General features: G+C 49.3%; 24 non-coding genes across 24 annotated transcripts; 12 read left to right on the top strand and 12 right to left on the bottom strand.

The window, feature by feature from the left end:
• The first annotated feature begins 435 nt into the window (after positions 1 to 435).
• Trnap-ugg (transfer RNA proline (anticodon UGG)) lies at positions 436 to 507 on the top strand. Its single transcript has one exon. It is a non-coding gene; the product is annotated as a tRNA-Pro (tRNA).
• A 636-nt stretch (positions 508 to 1,143) lies between these two features.
• Positions 1,144 to 1,216, bottom strand: Trnav-uac (transfer RNA valine (anticodon UAC)). Its single transcript has one exon. It is a non-coding gene; the product is annotated as a tRNA-Val (tRNA).
• Positions 1,217 to 1,450: 234 nt separating this feature from the next.
• Positions 1,451 to 1,522, top strand: Trnap-cgg (transfer RNA proline (anticodon CGG)). The gene has a single exon. It is a non-coding gene; the product is annotated as a tRNA-Pro (tRNA).
• A 208-nt stretch (positions 1,523 to 1,730) lies between these two features.
• Trnav-aac (transfer RNA valine (anticodon AAC)) lies at positions 1,731 to 1,803 on the bottom strand. Its single transcript has one exon. It is a non-coding gene; the product is annotated as a tRNA-Val (tRNA).
• A 1,460-nt stretch (positions 1,804 to 3,263) lies between these two features.
• Trnap-ugg (transfer RNA proline (anticodon UGG)) lies at positions 3,264 to 3,335 on the top strand. The gene has a single exon. It is a non-coding gene; the product is annotated as a tRNA-Pro (tRNA).
• Positions 3,336 to 3,971: 636 nt separating this feature from the next.
• On the bottom strand, positions 3,972 to 4,044 carry Trnav-uac (transfer RNA valine (anticodon UAC)). The gene has a single exon. It is a non-coding gene; the product is annotated as a tRNA-Val (tRNA).
• A 234-nt stretch (positions 4,045 to 4,278) lies between these two features.
• Positions 4,279 to 4,350, top strand: Trnap-cgg (transfer RNA proline (anticodon CGG)). The gene has a single exon. It is a non-coding gene; the product is annotated as a tRNA-Pro (tRNA).
• Positions 4,351 to 4,558: 208 nt separating this feature from the next.
• Positions 4,559 to 4,631, bottom strand: Trnav-aac (transfer RNA valine (anticodon AAC)). Its single transcript has one exon. It is a non-coding gene; the product is annotated as a tRNA-Val (tRNA).
• A 1,460-nt stretch (positions 4,632 to 6,091) lies between these two features.
• Positions 6,092 to 6,163, top strand: Trnap-ugg (transfer RNA proline (anticodon UGG)). The gene has a single exon. It is a non-coding gene; the product is annotated as a tRNA-Pro (tRNA).
• A 636-nt stretch (positions 6,164 to 6,799) lies between these two features.
• On the bottom strand, positions 6,800 to 6,872 carry Trnav-uac (transfer RNA valine (anticodon UAC)). The gene has a single exon. It is a non-coding gene; the product is annotated as a tRNA-Val (tRNA).
• A 234-nt stretch (positions 6,873 to 7,106) lies between these two features.
• On the top strand, positions 7,107 to 7,178 carry Trnap-cgg (transfer RNA proline (anticodon CGG)). Its single transcript has one exon. It is a non-coding gene; the product is annotated as a tRNA-Pro (tRNA).
• A 208-nt stretch (positions 7,179 to 7,386) lies between these two features.
• On the bottom strand, positions 7,387 to 7,459 carry Trnav-aac (transfer RNA valine (anticodon AAC)). Its single transcript has one exon. It is a non-coding gene; the product is annotated as a tRNA-Val (tRNA).
• Positions 7,460 to 8,919: 1,460 nt separating this feature from the next.
• Trnap-ugg (transfer RNA proline (anticodon UGG)) lies at positions 8,920 to 8,991 on the top strand. The gene has a single exon. It is a non-coding gene; the product is annotated as a tRNA-Pro (tRNA).
• A 636-nt stretch (positions 8,992 to 9,627) lies between these two features.
• On the bottom strand, positions 9,628 to 9,700 carry Trnav-uac (transfer RNA valine (anticodon UAC)). Its single transcript has one exon. It is a non-coding gene; the product is annotated as a tRNA-Val (tRNA).
• A 234-nt stretch (positions 9,701 to 9,934) lies between these two features.
• Positions 9,935 to 10,006, top strand: Trnap-cgg (transfer RNA proline (anticodon CGG)). The gene has a single exon. It is a non-coding gene; the product is annotated as a tRNA-Pro (tRNA).
• Positions 10,007 to 10,214: 208 nt separating this feature from the next.
• Positions 10,215 to 10,287, bottom strand: Trnav-aac (transfer RNA valine (anticodon AAC)). The gene has a single exon. It is a non-coding gene; the product is annotated as a tRNA-Val (tRNA).
• A 1,500-nt stretch (positions 10,288 to 11,787) lies between these two features.
• Positions 11,788 to 11,859, top strand: Trnap-ugg (transfer RNA proline (anticodon UGG)). Its single transcript has one exon. It is a non-coding gene; the product is annotated as a tRNA-Pro (tRNA).
• A 636-nt stretch (positions 11,860 to 12,495) lies between these two features.
• Trnav-uac (transfer RNA valine (anticodon UAC)) lies at positions 12,496 to 12,568 on the bottom strand. The gene has a single exon. It is a non-coding gene; the product is annotated as a tRNA-Val (tRNA).
• A 234-nt stretch (positions 12,569 to 12,802) lies between these two features.
• Trnap-cgg (transfer RNA proline (anticodon CGG)) lies at positions 12,803 to 12,874 on the top strand. Its single transcript has one exon. It is a non-coding gene; the product is annotated as a tRNA-Pro (tRNA).
• A 208-nt stretch (positions 12,875 to 13,082) lies between these two features.
• Trnav-aac (transfer RNA valine (anticodon AAC)) lies at positions 13,083 to 13,155 on the bottom strand. Its single transcript has one exon. It is a non-coding gene; the product is annotated as a tRNA-Val (tRNA).
• A 1,500-nt stretch (positions 13,156 to 14,655) lies between these two features.
• On the top strand, positions 14,656 to 14,727 carry Trnap-ugg (transfer RNA proline (anticodon UGG)). The gene has a single exon. It is a non-coding gene; the product is annotated as a tRNA-Pro (tRNA).
• A 636-nt stretch (positions 14,728 to 15,363) lies between these two features.
• Positions 15,364 to 15,436, bottom strand: Trnav-uac (transfer RNA valine (anticodon UAC)). Its single transcript has one exon. It is a non-coding gene; the product is annotated as a tRNA-Val (tRNA).
• A 234-nt stretch (positions 15,437 to 15,670) lies between these two features.
• Positions 15,671 to 15,742, top strand: Trnap-cgg (transfer RNA proline (anticodon CGG)). The gene has a single exon. It is a non-coding gene; the product is annotated as a tRNA-Pro (tRNA).
• A 436-nt stretch (positions 15,743 to 16,178) lies between these two features.
• Positions 16,179 to 16,251, bottom strand: Trnav-aac (transfer RNA valine (anticodon AAC)). Its single transcript has one exon. It is a non-coding gene; the product is annotated as a tRNA-Val (tRNA).
• Positions 16,252 to 16,913: the final 662 nt, after the last annotated feature.

The raw sequence follows: 16,913 nt of genomic DNA on the forward strand, positions 1-16,913 counted from the left end.
CGAAGAGGTAATGGAAATTTAGGTAAAACAATATCAAAAAAAGTTGTGTGGTGGAGCGACACGTAGATGATCATTGCTGCACGGAATAATTGTTAAGGCACCGACGCCTTCAGGAGTGGTCTTCTGGAAGTTTTGCTTGCAGTATATTCCGCAACCTTTTCGTTATGAGTTGGTGTTTCGGATTCCCGATGTTCTTTTGTTTAGTGCATTTGCCTTCCCTTGACACTGAGAAAGCACACGACGAAAGTGAAACACCACCGTCTGTTCATCTGCAGAGCGCGATGAAATTATTCACTCTATATTCATTGCCTTTCATATTCTTCCCATCAGTGGTGAGCGCTGCCTTCAGAAAGCGCTTTTGTTTCTGATTTACATGGAAGTTAGTGTTCCTCGGAGCTGGACTGCTTGGGATTAGCTTCATTGCTACTGGCAGGTGGCTCGTTGGTCTAGGGGTATGATTCCTGCTTTGGGTGCAGGAGGTCCCGGGTTCAAATCCCGGACGAGCCCTACCGTTTTGACCGTGCTGAAGAGTAGGTGGAGCTCACCCACGTTTGCAGCTCTGCAATGAAGAATAGATGCCTGCCGCAGCACGCTTTGTGTAGCACTACGGTGATGAAGGGACCGTTTGATATGGCAAGAATCTGACACCAGTAAATTACATGGGTCGATTGCTGTAGAAGAGCCGACAGTAATCTTGCATGCAACGGAAAACAAAGGTTGTCTTTGCAGAACATGTGCACCGTGAGTGGAGACGAACCTCAATCGTGGAGCAGTCTACCTTCATCTGGTTAGCGACGACAACAACCAAAGGGTGGGATACAAGACTGAGCGTAGTTAAGAGTTTCTCACTATTAGTTACGTTCACACTTCAACGGAGCTGTGACAAGGCGAGTGCAGTGAGCTCAGGAAAGCCAGTATGAAGCGCACTTGAAGTAGTCCTGAAGAAATGGATTATAAACTTTGCCGGCCAGAATGGAGCTACGAGCGTTCTGAGTTACTGAATACCGGTACACTATGGGAGCAAGAGCATTTGACAGTAAAATGAAGCGATATCCGTGTAGCACACGACATTTATTATCCCTGCATACGCAGACGTGACGTTATCTCGGAAATGGAATCCGAAAAGGGGTTTAAAAAAAGTCGTGTTTCCGCCCGGGATCGAACCGGGGACCTTCTGCGTGTAAAGCAGACGTGATAACCGCTACACCACGGAAACGACGGCTCTTCGGCTGTTCTGCCTAGAAACCCGTAGTGGCAACAGATTTTTCCTGCGTAAGCAAAGGCATCGCCTACGAGCTCCCTCCGATTCTAGAAGTTGCTATTGTAAAAGACATCGATGAAAACAATCAAACCGCAACAGCCAGGGAAAACGCTGGGTGAGCGGCAGCTCTGCATGGTGATACCAAGAACGGAGGCGTCAGTCATGTGCAGCGCTTAGACGCTACGAACAGGCTCGTTGGTCTAGGGGTATGATTCCTGCTTCGGGTGCAGGAGGTCCCGGGTTCAAATCCCGGACGAGCCCTTGCGTTTTGTGCAAACGTGTGGCAACTACCGTCATGCCGGCGGCTGTTCCGCGCATTTCCAGCCCTCCAGGTAAGCACAAAAACCAAGTAGCCGGTTCTGAAAGAGTTTCATGTATCATCTGAGCCCTGGTGGTGGGCCGTTTGAAATTGATTTAAATGGTCACAGTAGAGATTGTAGCAAGGGTCTTGTTGAGTGCGACGAAAAAGTGTTTCCGCCCGGAATCGAACCGAGGACCTTCTGCGTGTTAGGCAGACGTGATAACCGCTACATCACGGAAACTGCTACGCTCTGTGCTCCACATCTGACACAACTTGTAGGACGATCGCAACTTTGGCGTAAAAATCACTTTGCGGAAACGAACAATGCAGGTATTTCGCATTCGTATGCTACAATCGACAGCACCCTTGCCTGTCTGAATGCCATCACGAATGAGAGCCCAAGAAGTCGTCGGAAATGCTCGCGGCCGAGTCCTCAGCAGCATCAGCTACTCATTCTTTCCGTACGAGGTACCGTCAATTCGCGCAGTCGCTATTGCAAATGATGTCACCAAAAGCAATCACTTCGTTAGCGGCGAGGAGCCCGGGCACCAGCAGCTCCGACAGGCCACCGCTGGCGCGCCGGCGCCCGGACCCACGACCGTCAATGACGCTGCAGTCGATGTACTTCGTAATATCGCTTTTGGAAGAAGGAAACCAGGTGTAAATCACACAGTATTTTACTGATGATCTGGAAACGCAAATTTAGAATAAGTAGAACATTATATAAAATGTGTTGTGTGGTCGAGCGACACCCACGCCTCGCTCTCGCCAGATTATCGTTGCTGCACGGAATGATTGTCAAGGCACCGACGTCTTCAGAGTTCGTCTTCTCGAAGTTTTGCTTTTGCAGTACATTCCGCAATCTTTTCGTTATGAGTCGTCTGTTTCGGTTTCCCGATGTAGTTTTGCTCACTGCTCTCGACTTCTCTTAACCCCGAGCCACCACTAGCCGAAAATTCCGCACTGCTATCTGGTCAATCTGCAGAGCTCGATGAAGGCGTCGCGGTCGTTCCTGAGCTGATGAAACGGCCGAATCTGTAGTTGTTCCCAGATATCTTCCACAACAACGGCCTCCCAGACGCTTGGATTACAGGAGTACGCCACTACTCCCAGCCGGAGAACTGCATTTGAAAGCGTAATAACATGAGCTACACGTAACTCCGATTTCTGTGTCTGACCTACTTTTAATGAAACTGCCGTCGATTTACTTACTACTATCGCTGCTGGACGAAGCAGATCAGGTGAAAACCATCAGTATTCTTGTAACGAAGAGGTAATGGAAATTTAGGTAAAACAATATCAAAAAAAGTTGTGTGGTGGAGCGACACGTAGATGATCATTGCTGCACGGAATAATTGTTAAGGCACCGACGCCTTCAGGAGTGGTCTTCTGGAAGTTTTGCTTGCAGTATATTCCGCAACCTTTTCGTTATGAGTTGGTGTTTCGGATTCCCGATGTTCTTTTGTTTAGTGCATTTGCCTTCCCTTGACACTGAGAAAGCACACGACGAAAGTGAAACACCACCGTCTGTTCATCTGCAGAGCGCGATGAAATTATTCACTCTATATTCATTGCCTTTCATATTCTTCCCATCAGTGGTGAGCGCTGCCTTCAGAAAGCGCTTTTGTTTCTGATTTACATGGAAGTTAGTGTTCCTCGGAGCTGGACTGCTTGGGATTAGCTTCATTGCTACTGGCAGGTGGCTCGTTGGTCTAGGGGTATGATTCCTGCTTTGGGTGCAGGAGGTCCCGGGTTCAAATCCCGGACGAGCCCTACCGTTTTGACCGTGCTGAAGAGTAGGTGGAGCTCACCCACGTTTGCAGCTCTGCAATGAAGAATAGATGCCTGCCGCAGCACGCTTTGTGTAGCACTACGGTGATGAAGGGACCGTTTGATATGGCAAGAATCTGACACCAGTAAATTACATGGGTCGATTGCTGTAGAAGAGCCGACAGTAATCTTGCATGCAACGGAAAACAAAGGTTGTCTTTGCAGAACATGTGCACCGTGAGTGGAGACGAACCTCAATCGTGGAGCAGTCTACCTTCATCTGGTTAGCGACGACAACAACCAAAGGGTGGGATACAAGACTGAGCGTAGTTAAGAGTTTCTCACTATTAGTTACGTTCACACTTCAACGGAGCTGTGACAAGGCGAGTGCAGTGAGCTCAGGAAAGCCAGTATGAAGCGCACTTGAAGTAGTCCTGAAGAAATGGATTATAAACTTTGCCGGCCAGAATGGAGCTACGAGCGTTCTGAGTTACTGAATACCGGTACACTATGGGAGCAAGAGCATTTGACAGTAAAATGAAGCGATATCCGTGTAGCACACGACATTTATTATCCCTGCATACGCAGACGTGACGTTATCTCGGAAATGGAATCCGAAAAGGGGTTTAAAAAAAGTCGTGTTTCCGCCCGGGATCGAACCGGGGACCTTCTGCGTGTAAAGCAGACGTGATAACCGCTACACCACGGAAACGACGGCTCTTCGGCTGTTCTGCCTAGAAACCCGTAGTGGCAACAGATTTTTCCTGCGTAAGCAAAGGCATCGCCTACGAGCTCCCTCCGATTCTAGAAGTTGCTATTGTAAAAGACATCGATGAAAACAATCAAACCGCAACAGCCAGGGAAAACGCTGGGTGAGCGGCAGCTCTGCATGGTGATACCAAGAACGGAGGCGTCAGTCATGTGCAGCGCTTAGACGCTACGAACAGGCTCGTTGGTCTAGGGGTATGATTCCTGCTTCGGGTGCAGGAGGTCCCGGGTTCAAATCCCGGACGAGCCCTTGCGTTTTGTGCAAACGTGTGGCAACTACCGTCATGCCGGCGGCTGTTCCGCGCATTTCCAGCCCTCCAGGTAAGCACAAAAACCAAGTAGCCGGTTCTGAAAGAGTTTCATGTATCATCTGAGCCCTGGTGGTGGGCCGTTTGAAATTGATTTAAATGGTCACAGTAGAGATTGTAGCAAGGGTCTTGTTGAGTGCGACGAAAAAGTGTTTCCGCCCGGAATCGAACCGAGGACCTTCTGCGTGTTAGGCAGACGTGATAACCGCTACATCACGGAAACTGCTACGCTCTGTGCTCCACATCTGACACAACTTGTAGGACGATCGCAACTTTGGCGTAAAAATCACTTTGCGGAAACGAACAATGCAGGTATTTCGCATTCGTATGCTACAATCGACAGCACCCTTGCCTGTCTGAATGCCATCACGAATGAGAGCCCAAGAAGTCGTCGGAAATGCTCGCGGCCGAGTCCTCAGCAGCATCAGCTACTCATTCTTTCCGTACGAGGTACCGTCAATTCGCGCAGTCGCTATTGCAAATGATGTCACCAAAAGCAATCACTTCGTTAGCGGCGAGGAGCCCGGGCACCAGCAGCTCCGACAGGCCACCGCTGGCGCGCCGGCGCCCGGACCCACGACCGTCAATGACGCTGCAGTCGATGTACTTCGTAATATCGCTTTTGGAAGAAGGAAACCAGGTGTAAATCACACAGTATTTTACTGATGATCTGGAAACGCAAATTTAGAATAAGTAGAACATTATATAAAATGTGTTGTGTGGTCGAGCGACACCCACGCCTCGCTCTCGCCAGATTATCGTTGCTGCACGGAATGATTGTCAAGGCACCGACGTCTTCAGAGTTCGTCTTCTCGAAGTTTTGCTTTTGCAGTACATTCCGCAATCTTTTCGTTATGAGTCGTCTGTTTCGGTTTCCCGATGTAGTTTTGCTCACTGCTCTCGACTTCTCTTAACCCCGAGCCACCACTAGCCGAAAATTCCGCACTGCTATCTGGTCAATCTGCAGAGCTCGATGAAGGCGTCGCGGTCGTTCCTGAGCTGATGAAACGGCCGAATCTGTAGTTGTTCCCAGATATCTTCCACAACAACGGCCTCCCAGACGCTTGGATTACAGGAGTACGCCACTACTCCCAGCCGGAGAACTGCATTTGAAAGCGTAATAACATGAGCTACACGTAACTCCGATTTCTGTGTCTGACCTACTTTTAATGAAACTGCCGTCGATTTACTTACTACTATCGCTGCTGGACGAAGCAGATCAGGTGAAAACCATCAGTATTCTTGTAACGAAGAGGTAATGGAAATTTAGGTAAAACAATATCAAAAAAAGTTGTGTGGTGGAGCGACACGTAGATGATCATTGCTGCACGGAATAATTGTTAAGGCACCGACGCCTTCAGGAGTGGTCTTCTGGAAGTTTTGCTTGCAGTATATTCCGCAACCTTTTCGTTATGAGTTGGTGTTTCGGATTCCCGATGTTCTTTTGTTTAGTGCATTTGCCTTCCCTTGACACTGAGAAAGCACACGACGAAAGTGAAACACCACCGTCTGTTCATCTGCAGAGCGCGATGAAATTATTCACTCTATATTCATTGCCTTTCATATTCTTCCCATCAGTGGTGAGCGCTGCCTTCAGAAAGCGCTTTTGTTTCTGATTTACATGGAAGTTAGTGTTCCTCGGAGCTGGACTGCTTGGGATTAGCTTCATTGCTACTGGCAGGTGGCTCGTTGGTCTAGGGGTATGATTCCTGCTTTGGGTGCAGGAGGTCCCGGGTTCAAATCCCGGACGAGCCCTACCGTTTTGACCGTGCTGAAGAGTAGGTGGAGCTCACCCACGTTTGCAGCTCTGCAATGAAGAATAGATGCCTGCCGCAGCACGCTTTGTGTAGCACTACGGTGATGAAGGGACCGTTTGATATGGCAAGAATCTGACACCAGTAAATTACATGGGTCGATTGCTGTAGAAGAGCCGACAGTAATCTTGCATGCAACGGAAAACAAAGGTTGTCTTTGCAGAACATGTGCACCGTGAGTGGAGACGAACCTCAATCGTGGAGCAGTCTACCTTCATCTGGTTAGCGACGACAACAACCAAAGGGTGGGATACAAGACTGAGCGTAGTTAAGAGTTTCTCACTATTAGTTACGTTCACACTTCAACGGAGCTGTGACAAGGCGAGTGCAGTGAGCTCAGGAAAGCCAGTATGAAGCGCACTTGAAGTAGTCCTGAAGAAATGGATTATAAACTTTGCCGGCCAGAATGGAGCTACGAGCGTTCTGAGTTACTGAATACCGGTACACTATGGGAGCAAGAGCATTTGACAGTAAAATGAAGCGATATCCGTGTAGCACACGACATTTATTATCCCTGCATACGCAGACGTGACGTTATCTCGGAAATGGAATCCGAAAAGGGGTTTAAAAAAAGTCGTGTTTCCGCCCGGGATCGAACCGGGGACCTTCTGCGTGTAAAGCAGACGTGATAACCGCTACACCACGGAAACGACGGCTCTTCGGCTGTTCTGCCTAGAAACCCGTAGTGGCAACAGATTTTTCCTGCGTAAGCAAAGGCATCGCCTACGAGCTCCCTCCGATTCTAGAAGTTGCTATTGTAAAAGACATCGATGAAAACAATCAAACCGCAACAGCCAGGGAAAACGCTGGGTGAGCGGCAGCTCTGCATGGTGATACCAAGAACGGAGGCGTCAGTCATGTGCAGCGCTTAGACGCTACGAACAGGCTCGTTGGTCTAGGGGTATGATTCCTGCTTCGGGTGCAGGAGGTCCCGGGTTCAAATCCCGGACGAGCCCTTGCGTTTTGTGCAAACGTGTGGCAACTACCGTCATGCCGGCGGCTGTTCCGCGCATTTCCAGCCCTCCAGGTAAGCACAAAAACCAAGTAGCCGGTTCTGAAAGAGTTTCATGTATCATCTGAGCCCTGGTGGTGGGCCGTTTGAAATTGATTTAAATGGTCACAGTAGAGATTGTAGCAAGGGTCTTGTTGAGTGCGACGAAAAAGTGTTTCCGCCCGGAATCGAACCGAGGACCTTCTGCGTGTTAGGCAGACGTGATAACCGCTACATCACGGAAACTGCTACGCTCTGTGCTCCACATCTGACACAACTTGTAGGACGATCGCAACTTTGGCGTAAAAATCACTTTGCGGAAACGAACAATGCAGGTATTTCGCATTCGTATGCTACAATCGACAGCACCCTTGCCTGTCTGAATGCCATCACGAATGAGAGCCCAAGAAGTCGTCGGAAATGCTCGCGGCCGAGTCCTCAGCAGCATCAGCTACTCATTCTTTCCGTACGAGGTACCGTCAATTCGCGCAGTCGCTATTGCAAATGATGTCACCAAAAGCAATCACTTCGTTAGCGGCGAGGAGCCCGGGCACCAGCAGCTCCGACAGGCCACCGCTGGCGCGCCGGCGCCCGGACCCACGACCGTCAATGACGCTGCAGTCGATGTACTTCGTAATATCGCTTTTGGAAGAAGGAAACCAGGTGTAAATCACACAGTATTTTACTGATGATCTGGAAACGCAAATTTAGAATAAGTAGAACATTATATAAAATGTGTTGTGTGGTCGAGCGACACCCACGCCTCGCTCTCGCCAGATTATCGTTGCTGCACGGAATGATTGTCAAGGCACCGACGTCTTCAGAGTTCGTCTTCTCGAAGTTTTGCTTTTGCAGTACATTCCGCAATCTTTTCGTTATGAGTCGTCTGTTTCGGTTTCCCGATGTAGTTTTGCTCACTGCTCTCGACTTCTCTTAACCCCGAGCCACCACTAGCCGAAAATTCCGCACTGCTATCTGGTCAATCTGCAGAGCTCGATGAAGGCGTCGCGGTCGTTCCTGAGCTGATGAAACGGCCGAATCTGTAGTTGTTCCCAGATATCTTCCACAACAACGGCCTCCCAGACGCTTGGATTACAGGAGTACGCCACTACTCCCAGCCGGAGAACTGCATTTGAAAGCGTAATAACATGAGCTACACGTAACTCCGATTTCTGTGTCTGACCTACTTTTAATGAAACTGCCGTCGATTTACTTACTACTATCGCTGCTGGACGAAGCAGATCAGGTGAAAACCATCAGTATTCTTGTAACGAAGAGGTAATGGAAATTTAGGTAAAACAATATCAAAAAAAGTTGTGTGGTGGAGCGACACGTAGATGATCATTGCTGCACGGAATAATTGTTAAGGCACCGACGCCTTCAGGAGTGGTCTTCTGGAAGTTTTGCTTGCAGTATATTCCGCAACCTTTTCGTTATGAGTTGGTGTTTCGGATTCCCGATGTTCTTTTGTTTAGTGCATTTGCCTTCCCTTGACACTGAGAAAGCACACGACGAAAGTGAAACACCACCGTCTGTTCATCTGCAGAGCGCGATGAAATTATTCACTCTATATTCATTGCCTTTCATATTCTTCCCATCAGTGGTGAGCGCTGCCTTCAGAAAGCGCTTTTGTTTCTGATTTACATGGAAGTTAGTGTTCCTCGGAGCTGGACTGCTTGGGATTAGCTTCATTGCTACTGGCAGGTGGCTCGTTGGTCTAGGGGTATGATTCCTGCTTTGGGTGCAGGAGGTCCCGGGTTCAAATCCCGGACGAGCCCTACCGTTTTGACCGTGCTGAAGAGTAGGTGGAGCTCACCCACGTTTGCAGCTCTGCAATGAAGAATAGATGCCTGCCGCAGCACGCTTTGTGTAGCACTACGGTGATGAAGGGACCGTTTGATATGGCAAGAATCTGACACCAGTAAATTACATGGGTCGATTGCTGTAGAAGAGCCGACAGTAATCTTGCATGCAACGGAAAACAAAGGTTGTCTTTGCAGAACATGTGCACCGTGAGTGGAGACGAACCTCAATCGTGGAGCAGTCTACCTTCATCTGGTTAGCGACGACAACAACCAAAGGGTGGGATACAAGACTGAGCGTAGTTAAGAGTTTCTCACTATTAGTTACGTTCACACTTCAACGGAGCTGTGACAAGGCGAGTGCAGTGAGCTCAGGAAAGCCAGTATGAAGCGCACTTGAAGTAGTCCTGAAGAAATGGATTATAAACTTTGCCGGCCAGAATGGAGCTACGAGCGTTCTGAGTTACTGAATACCGGTACACTATGGGAGCAAGAGCATTTGACAGTAAAATGAAGCGATATCCGTGTAGCACACGACATTTATTATCCCTGCATACGCAGACGTGACGTTATCTCGGAAATGGAATCCGAAAAGGGGTTTAAAAAAAGTCGTGTTTCCGCCCGGGATCGAACCGGGGACCTTCTGCGTGTAAAGCAGACGTGATAACCGCTACACCACGGAAACGACGGCTCTTCGGCTGTTCTGCCTAGAAACCCGTAGTGGCAACAGATTTTTCCTGCGTAAGCAAAGGCATCGCCTACGAGCTCCCTCCGATTCTAGAAGTTGCTATTGTAAAAGACATCGATGAAAACAATCAAACCGCAACAGCCAGGGAAAACGCTGGGTGAGCGGCAGCTCTGCATGGTGATACCAAGAACGGAGGCGTCAGTCATGTGCAGCGCTTAGACGCTACGAACAGGCTCGTTGGTCTAGGGGTATGATTCCTGCTTCGGGTGCAGGAGGTCCCGGGTTCAAATCCCGGACGAGCCCTTGCGTTTTGTGCAAACGTGTGGCAACTACCGTCATGCCGGCGGCTGTTCCGCGCATTTCCAGCCCTCCAGGTAAGCACAAAAACCAAGTAGCCGGTTCTGAAAGAGTTTCATGTATCATCTGAGCCCTGGTGGTGGGCCGTTTGAAATTGATTTAAATGGTCACAGTAGAGATTGTAGCAAGGGTCTTGTTGAGTGCGACGAAAAAGTGTTTCCGCCCGGAATCGAACCGGGGACCTTCTGCGTGTTAGGCAGACGTGATAACCGCTACACCACGTAAACTGCTACGCTCTGTGCTCCACATCCGACACAACTTGTAGGACGATCGCAACTTTGGCGTAAAAATCACTTTGCGGAAACGAACAATGCAGGTATTTCGCATTCGTATGCTACAATCGACAGCACCCTTGCCTGTCTGAATGCCATCACGAATGAGAGCCCAAGAAGTCGTCGGAAATGCTCGCGGCCGAGTCCTCAGCAGCATCAGCTACTCATTCTTTCCGTACGAGGTACCGTCAATTCGCGCAGTCGCTATTGCAAATGATGTCACCAAAAGCAATCACTTCGTTAGCGGCGAGGAGCCCGGGCTCAGCGGTAGCTCTACATGGAGGCACCAGCAGCTCCGACAGGCCACCGCTGGCGCGCCGGCGCCCGGACCCACGACCGTCAATGACGCTGCAGTCGATGCACTTCTTAATATCGCTTTTGGAAGAAGGAAACCAGGTGTAAATCACACAGTATTTCACTGATGATCTGGAAACGCAAGTTTAGAATAAGTAGAACATTATATAAAATGTGTTGTGTGGTCGAGCGACACCCACGCCTCGCTCTCGCCAGATTATCGTTGCTGCACGGAATGATTGTCAAGGCACCGACGGCTTCAGAGTTCGTCTTCTCGAAGTTTTGCTTTTGCAGTACATTCCGCAATCTTTTCGTTATGAGTCGTCTGTTTCGGTTTCCCGATGTAGTTTTGCTCACTGCTCTCGACTTCTCTTAACCCCGAGCCACCACTAGCCGAAAATTCCGCACTGCTATCTGGTCAATCTGCAGAGCTCGATGAAGGCGTCGCGGTCGTTCCTGAGCTGATGAAACGGCCGAATCTGTAGTTGTTCCCAGATCTCTTCCACAACAACGGCCTCCCAGACGCTTGGATTACAGGAGTACGCCACTGCTCCCAGCCGGAGAACTGCATTTGAAAGCGTAATAACATGAGCTACACGTAACTCCGATTTCTGTGTCTGACCTACTTTTAATGAAACTGTCGTCGATTTACTTACTACTATCGCTGCTGGACGAAGCAGATCAGGTGAAAACCATCAGTATTCTTGTAACGAAGAGGTAATGGAAATTTAGGTAAAACAATATCAAAAAAAGTTGTGTGGTGGAGCGACACGTACAGTTGGCTCTTCCTAGATGATCATTGCTGCACGGAATAATTGTTAAGGCACCGACGCCTTCAGGAGTGGTCTTCTGGAAGTTTTGCTTGCAGTATATTCCGCAATCTTTTCGTTATGAGTTGGTGTTTCGGATTCCCGATGTTCTTTTGTTTAGTGCATTTGCCTTCCCTTGACACTGAGAAAGCACATGACGAAAGTGAAACACCACCGTCTGTTCATCTGCAGAGCGCGATGAAATTATTCACTCTATATTCATTGCCTTTCATATTCTTCCCATCAGTGGTGAGCGCTGCCTTCAGAAAGCGCTTTTGTTTCTGATTTACATGGAAGTTAGTGTTCCTCGGAGCTGGACTGCTTGGGATTAGCTTCATTGCTACTGGCAGGTGGCTCGTTGGTCTAGGGGTATGATTCCTGCTTTGGGTGCAGGAGGTCCCGGGTTCAAATCCCGGACGAGCCCTACCGTTTTGACCGTGCTGAAGAGTAGGTGGAGCTCACCCACGTTTGCAGCTCTGCAATGAAGAATAGATGCCTGCCGCAGCACGCTTTGTGTAGCACTACGGTGATGAAGGGACCGTTTGATATGGCAAGAATCTGACACCAGTAAATTACATGGGTCGATTGCTGTAGAAGAGCCGACAGTAATCTTGCATGCAACGGAAAACAAAGGTTGTCTTTGCAGAACATGTGCACCGTGAGTGGAGACGAACCTCAATCGTGGAGCAGTCTACCTTCATCTGGTTAGCGACGACAACAACCAAAGGGTGGGATACAAGACTGAGCGTAGTTAAGAGTTTCTCACTATTAGTTACGTTCACACTTCAACGGAGCTGTGACAAGGCGAGTGCAGTGAGCTCAGGAAAGCCAGTATGAAGCGCACTTGAAGTAGTCCTGAAGAAATGGATTATAAACTTTGCCGGCCAGAATGGAGCTACGAGCGTTCTGAGTTACTGAATACCGGTACACTATGGGAGCAAGAGCATTTGACAGTAAAATGAAGCGATATCCGTGTAGCACACGACATTTATTATCCATGCATACGCAGACGTGACGTTATCTCGGAAATGGAATCCGAAAAGGGGTTTAAAAAAAGTCGTGTTTCCGCCCGGGATCGAACCGGGGACCTTCTGCGTGTAAAGCAGACGTGATAACCGCTACACCACGGAAACGACGGCTCTTCGGCTGTTCTGCCTAGAAACCCGTAGTGGCAACAGATTTTTCCTGCGTAAGCAAAGGCATCGCCTACGAGCTCCCTCCGATTCTAGAAGTTGCTATTGTAAAAGACATCGATGAAAACAATCAAACCGCAACAGCCAGGGAAAACGCTGGGTGAGCGGCAGCTCTGCATGGTGATACCAAGAACGGAGGCGTCAGTCATGTGCAGCGCTTAGACGCTACGAACAGGCTCGTTGGTCTAGGGGTATGATTCCTGCTTCGGGTGCAGGAGGTCCCGGGTTCAAATCCCGGACGAGCCCTTGCGTTTTGTGCAAACGTGTGGCAACTACCGTCATGCCGGCGGCTGTTCCGCGCATTTCCAGCCCTCCAGGTAAGCACAAAAACCAAGTAGCCGGTTCTGAAAGAGTTTCATGTATCATCTGAGCCCTGGTGGTGGGCCGTTTGAAATTGATTTAAATGGTCACAGTAGAGATTGTAGCAAGGGTCTTGTTGAGTGCGACGAAAAAGTGTTTCCGCCCGGAATCGAACCGGGGACCTTCTGCGTGTTAGGCAGACGTGATAACCGCTACACCACGTAAACTGCTACGCTCTGTGCTCCACATCCGACACAACTTGTAGGACGATCGCAACTTTGGCGTAAAAATCACTTTGCGGAAACGAACAATGCAGGTATTTCGCATTCGTATGCTACAATCGACAGCACCCTTGCCTGTCTGAATGCCATCACGAATGAGAGCCCAAGAAGTCGTCGGAAATGCTCGCGGCCGAGTCCTCAGCAGCATCAGCTACTCATTCTTTCCGTACGAGGTACCGTCAATTCGCGCAGTCGCTATTGCAAATGATGTCACCAAAAGCAATCACTTCGTTAGCGGCGAGGAGCCCGGGCTCAGCGGTAGCTCTACATGGAGGCACCAGCAGCTCCGACAGGCCACCGCTGGCGCGCCGGCGCCCGGACCCACGACCGTCAATGACGCTGCAGTCGATGCACTTCTTAATATCGCTTTTGGAAGAAGGAAACCAGGTGTAAATCACACAGTATTTCACTGATGATCTGGAAACGCAAGTTTAGAATAAGTAGAACATTATATAAAATGTGTTGTGTGGTCGAGCGACACCCACGCCTCGCTCTCGCCAGATTATCGTTGCTGCACGGAATGATTGTCAAGGCACCGACGGCTTCAGAGTTCGTCTTCTCGAAGTTTTGCTTTTGCAGTACATTCCGCAATCTTTTCGTTATGAGTCGTCTGTTTCGGTTTCCCGATGTAGTTTTGCTCACTGCTCTCGACTTCTCTTAACCCCGAGCCACCACTAGCCGAAAATTCCGCACTGCTATCTGGTCAATCTGCAGAGCTCGATGAAGGCGTCGCGGTCGTTCCTGAGCTGATGAAACGGCCGAATCTGTAGTTGTTCCCAGATCTCTTCCACAACAACGGCCTCCCAGACGCTTGGATTACAGGAGTACGCCACTGCTCCCAGCCGGAGAACTGCATTTGAAAGCGTAATAACATGAGCTACACGTAACTCCGATTTCTGTGTCTGACCTACTTTTAATGAAACTGTCGTCGATTTACTTACTACTATCGCTGCTGGACGAAGCAGATCAGGTGAAAACCATCAGTATTCTTGTAACGAAGAGGTAATGGAAATTTAGGTAAAACAATATCAAAAAAAGTTGTGTGGTGGAGCGACACGTACAGTTGGCTCTTCCTAGATGATCATTGCTGCACGGAATAATTGTTAAGGCACCGACGCCTTCAGGAGTGGTCTTCTGGAAGTTTTGCTTGCAGTATATTCCGCAATCTTTTCGTTATGAGTTGGTGTTTCGGATTCCCGATGTTCTTTTGTTTAGTGCATTTGCCTTCCCTTGACACTGAGAAAGCACATGACGAAAGTGAAACACCACCGTCTGTTCATCTGCAGAGCGCGATGAAATTATTCACTCTATATTCATTGCCTTTCATATTCTTCCCATCAGTGGTGAGCGCTGCCTTCAGAAAGCGCTTTTGTTTCTGATTTACATGGAAGTTAGTGTTCCTCGGAGCTGGACTGCTTGGGATTAGCTTCATTGCTACTGGCAGGTGGCTCGTTGGTCTAGGGGTATGATTCCTGCTTTGGGTGCAGGAGGTCCCGGGTTCAAATCCCGGACGAGCCCTACCGTTTTGACCGTGCTGAAGAGTAGGTGGAGCTCACCCACGTTTGCAGCTCTGCAATGAAGAATAGATGCCTGCCGCAGCACGCTTTGTGTAGCACTACGGTGATGAAGGGACCGTTTGATATGGCAAGAATCTGACACCAGTAAATTACATGGGTCGATTGCTGTAGAAGAGCCGACAGTAATCTTGCATGCAACGGAAAACAAAGGTTGTCTTTGCAGAACATGTGCACCGTGAGTGGAGACGAACCTCAATCGTGGAGCAGTCTACCTTCATCTGGTTAGCGACGACAACAACCAAAGGGTGGGATACAAGACTGAGCGTAGTTAAGAGTTTCTCACTATTAGTTACGTTCACACTTCAACGGAGCTGTGACAAGGCGAGTGCAGTGAGCTCAGGAAAGCCAGTATGAAGCGCACTTGAAGTAGTCCTGAAGAAATGGATTATAAACTTTGCCGGCCAGAATGGAGCTACGAGCGTTCTGAGTTACTGAATACCGGTACACTATGGGAGCAAGAGCATTTGACAGTAAAATGAAGCGATATCCGTGTAGCACACGACATTTATTATCCATGCATACGCAGACGTGACGTTATCTCGGAAATGGAATCCGAAAAGGGGTTTAAAAAAAGTCGTGTTTCCGCCCGGGATCGAACCGGGAACCTTCTGCGCGTAAAGCAGACGTGATAACCGCTACACCACGGAAACGACGGCTCTTCGGCTGTTCTGCCTAGAAACCCGTAGTGGCAACAGATTTTTCCTGCGTAAGCAAAGGCATCGCCTACGAGCTCCCTCCGATTCTAGAAGTTGCTATTGTAAAAGACATCGATGAAAACAATCAAACCGCAACAGCCAGGGAAAACGCTGGGTGAGCGGCAGCTCTGCATGGTGATACCAAGAACGGAGGCGTCAGTCATGTGCAGCGCTTAGACGCTACGAACAGGCTCGTTGGTCTAGGGGTATGATTCCTGCTTCGGGTGCAGGAGGTCCCGGGTTCAAATCCCGGACGAGCCCTTGCGTTTTGTGCAAACGTGTGGCAACTACCGTCATGCCGGCGGCTGTTCCGCGCATTTCCAGCCCTCCAGGTAAGCACAAAAACCAAGTAGCCGGTTCTGAAAGAGTTTCATGTATCATCTGAGCCCTGGTGGTGGGCCGTTTGAAATTGATTTAAATGGTCACAGTAGAGATTGTAGCAAGGGTCTTGTTGAGTGCGACGAAAAAGTGTTTCCGCCCGGAATCTAACCGGGGACCTTCTGCGTGTTAGGCAACTACCGTCATGCCGGCGGCTGTTCCGCGCATTTCCAGCCCTCCAGGTAAGCACAAAAACCAAGTAGCCGGTTCTGAAAGAGTTTCATGTATCATCTGAGCCCTGGTGGTGGGCCGTTTGAAATTGATTTAAATGGTCACAGTAGAGATTGTAGCAAGGGTCTTGTTGAGTGCGACGAAAAAGTGTTTCCGCCCGGAATCTAACCGGGGACCTTCTGCGTGTTAGGCAGACGTGATAACCGCTACACCACGGAAACTGCTACGCTCTGTGCTCCACATCTGACACAACTTGTAGGACGATCGCAACTTTGGCGTAAAAATCACTTTGCGGAAACGCACAATGCAGGTATTTCGCATTCGTATGCAACAATCGACAGCACCCTTGCCTGTCTGAATGCCATCACGAATGAGAGCCCAAGAAGTCGTCGGAAATGCTCGCGGCCGAGTCCTCAGCAGCATCAGCTTCTCATTCTTTCCATACGAGGTACCGTCAATTCGCGCAGTCGCTATTGCAAATGATGTCACCAAAAGCAATCACTTCGTTAGCGGCGAGGAGCCCGGGCACCAGCAGCTCCGACAGGCCACCGCTGGCGCGCCGGCGCCCGGACCCACGACCGTCAATGACGCTGCAGTCGATGCACTTCTTAATATCGCTTTTGGAAGAAGGAAACCAGGTGTAAATCACACAGTATTTCACTGATGATCTGGAAACGCAAGTTTAGAATAAGTAGAACATTATATAAAATGTGTTGTGTGGTCGAGCGACACCCACGCCTCGCTCTCGCCAGATTATCGTTGCTGCACGGAATGATTGTCAAGGCACCGACGGCTTCAGAGTTCGTCTTCTCGAAGTTTTGCTTTTGCAGTACATTCCGCAATCTTTTCGTTATGAGTCGTCTGTTTCGGTTTCCCGATGTAG

Source organism: Schistocerca cancellata, chromosome 2, assembly GCF_023864275.1.
Source record: "Schistocerca cancellata isolate TAMUIC-IGC-003103 chromosome 2, iqSchCanc2.1, whole genome shotgun sequence".
NCBI classification, from domain to species: Eukaryota; Metazoa; Arthropoda; class Insecta; order Orthoptera; family Acrididae; genus Schistocerca; species Schistocerca cancellata.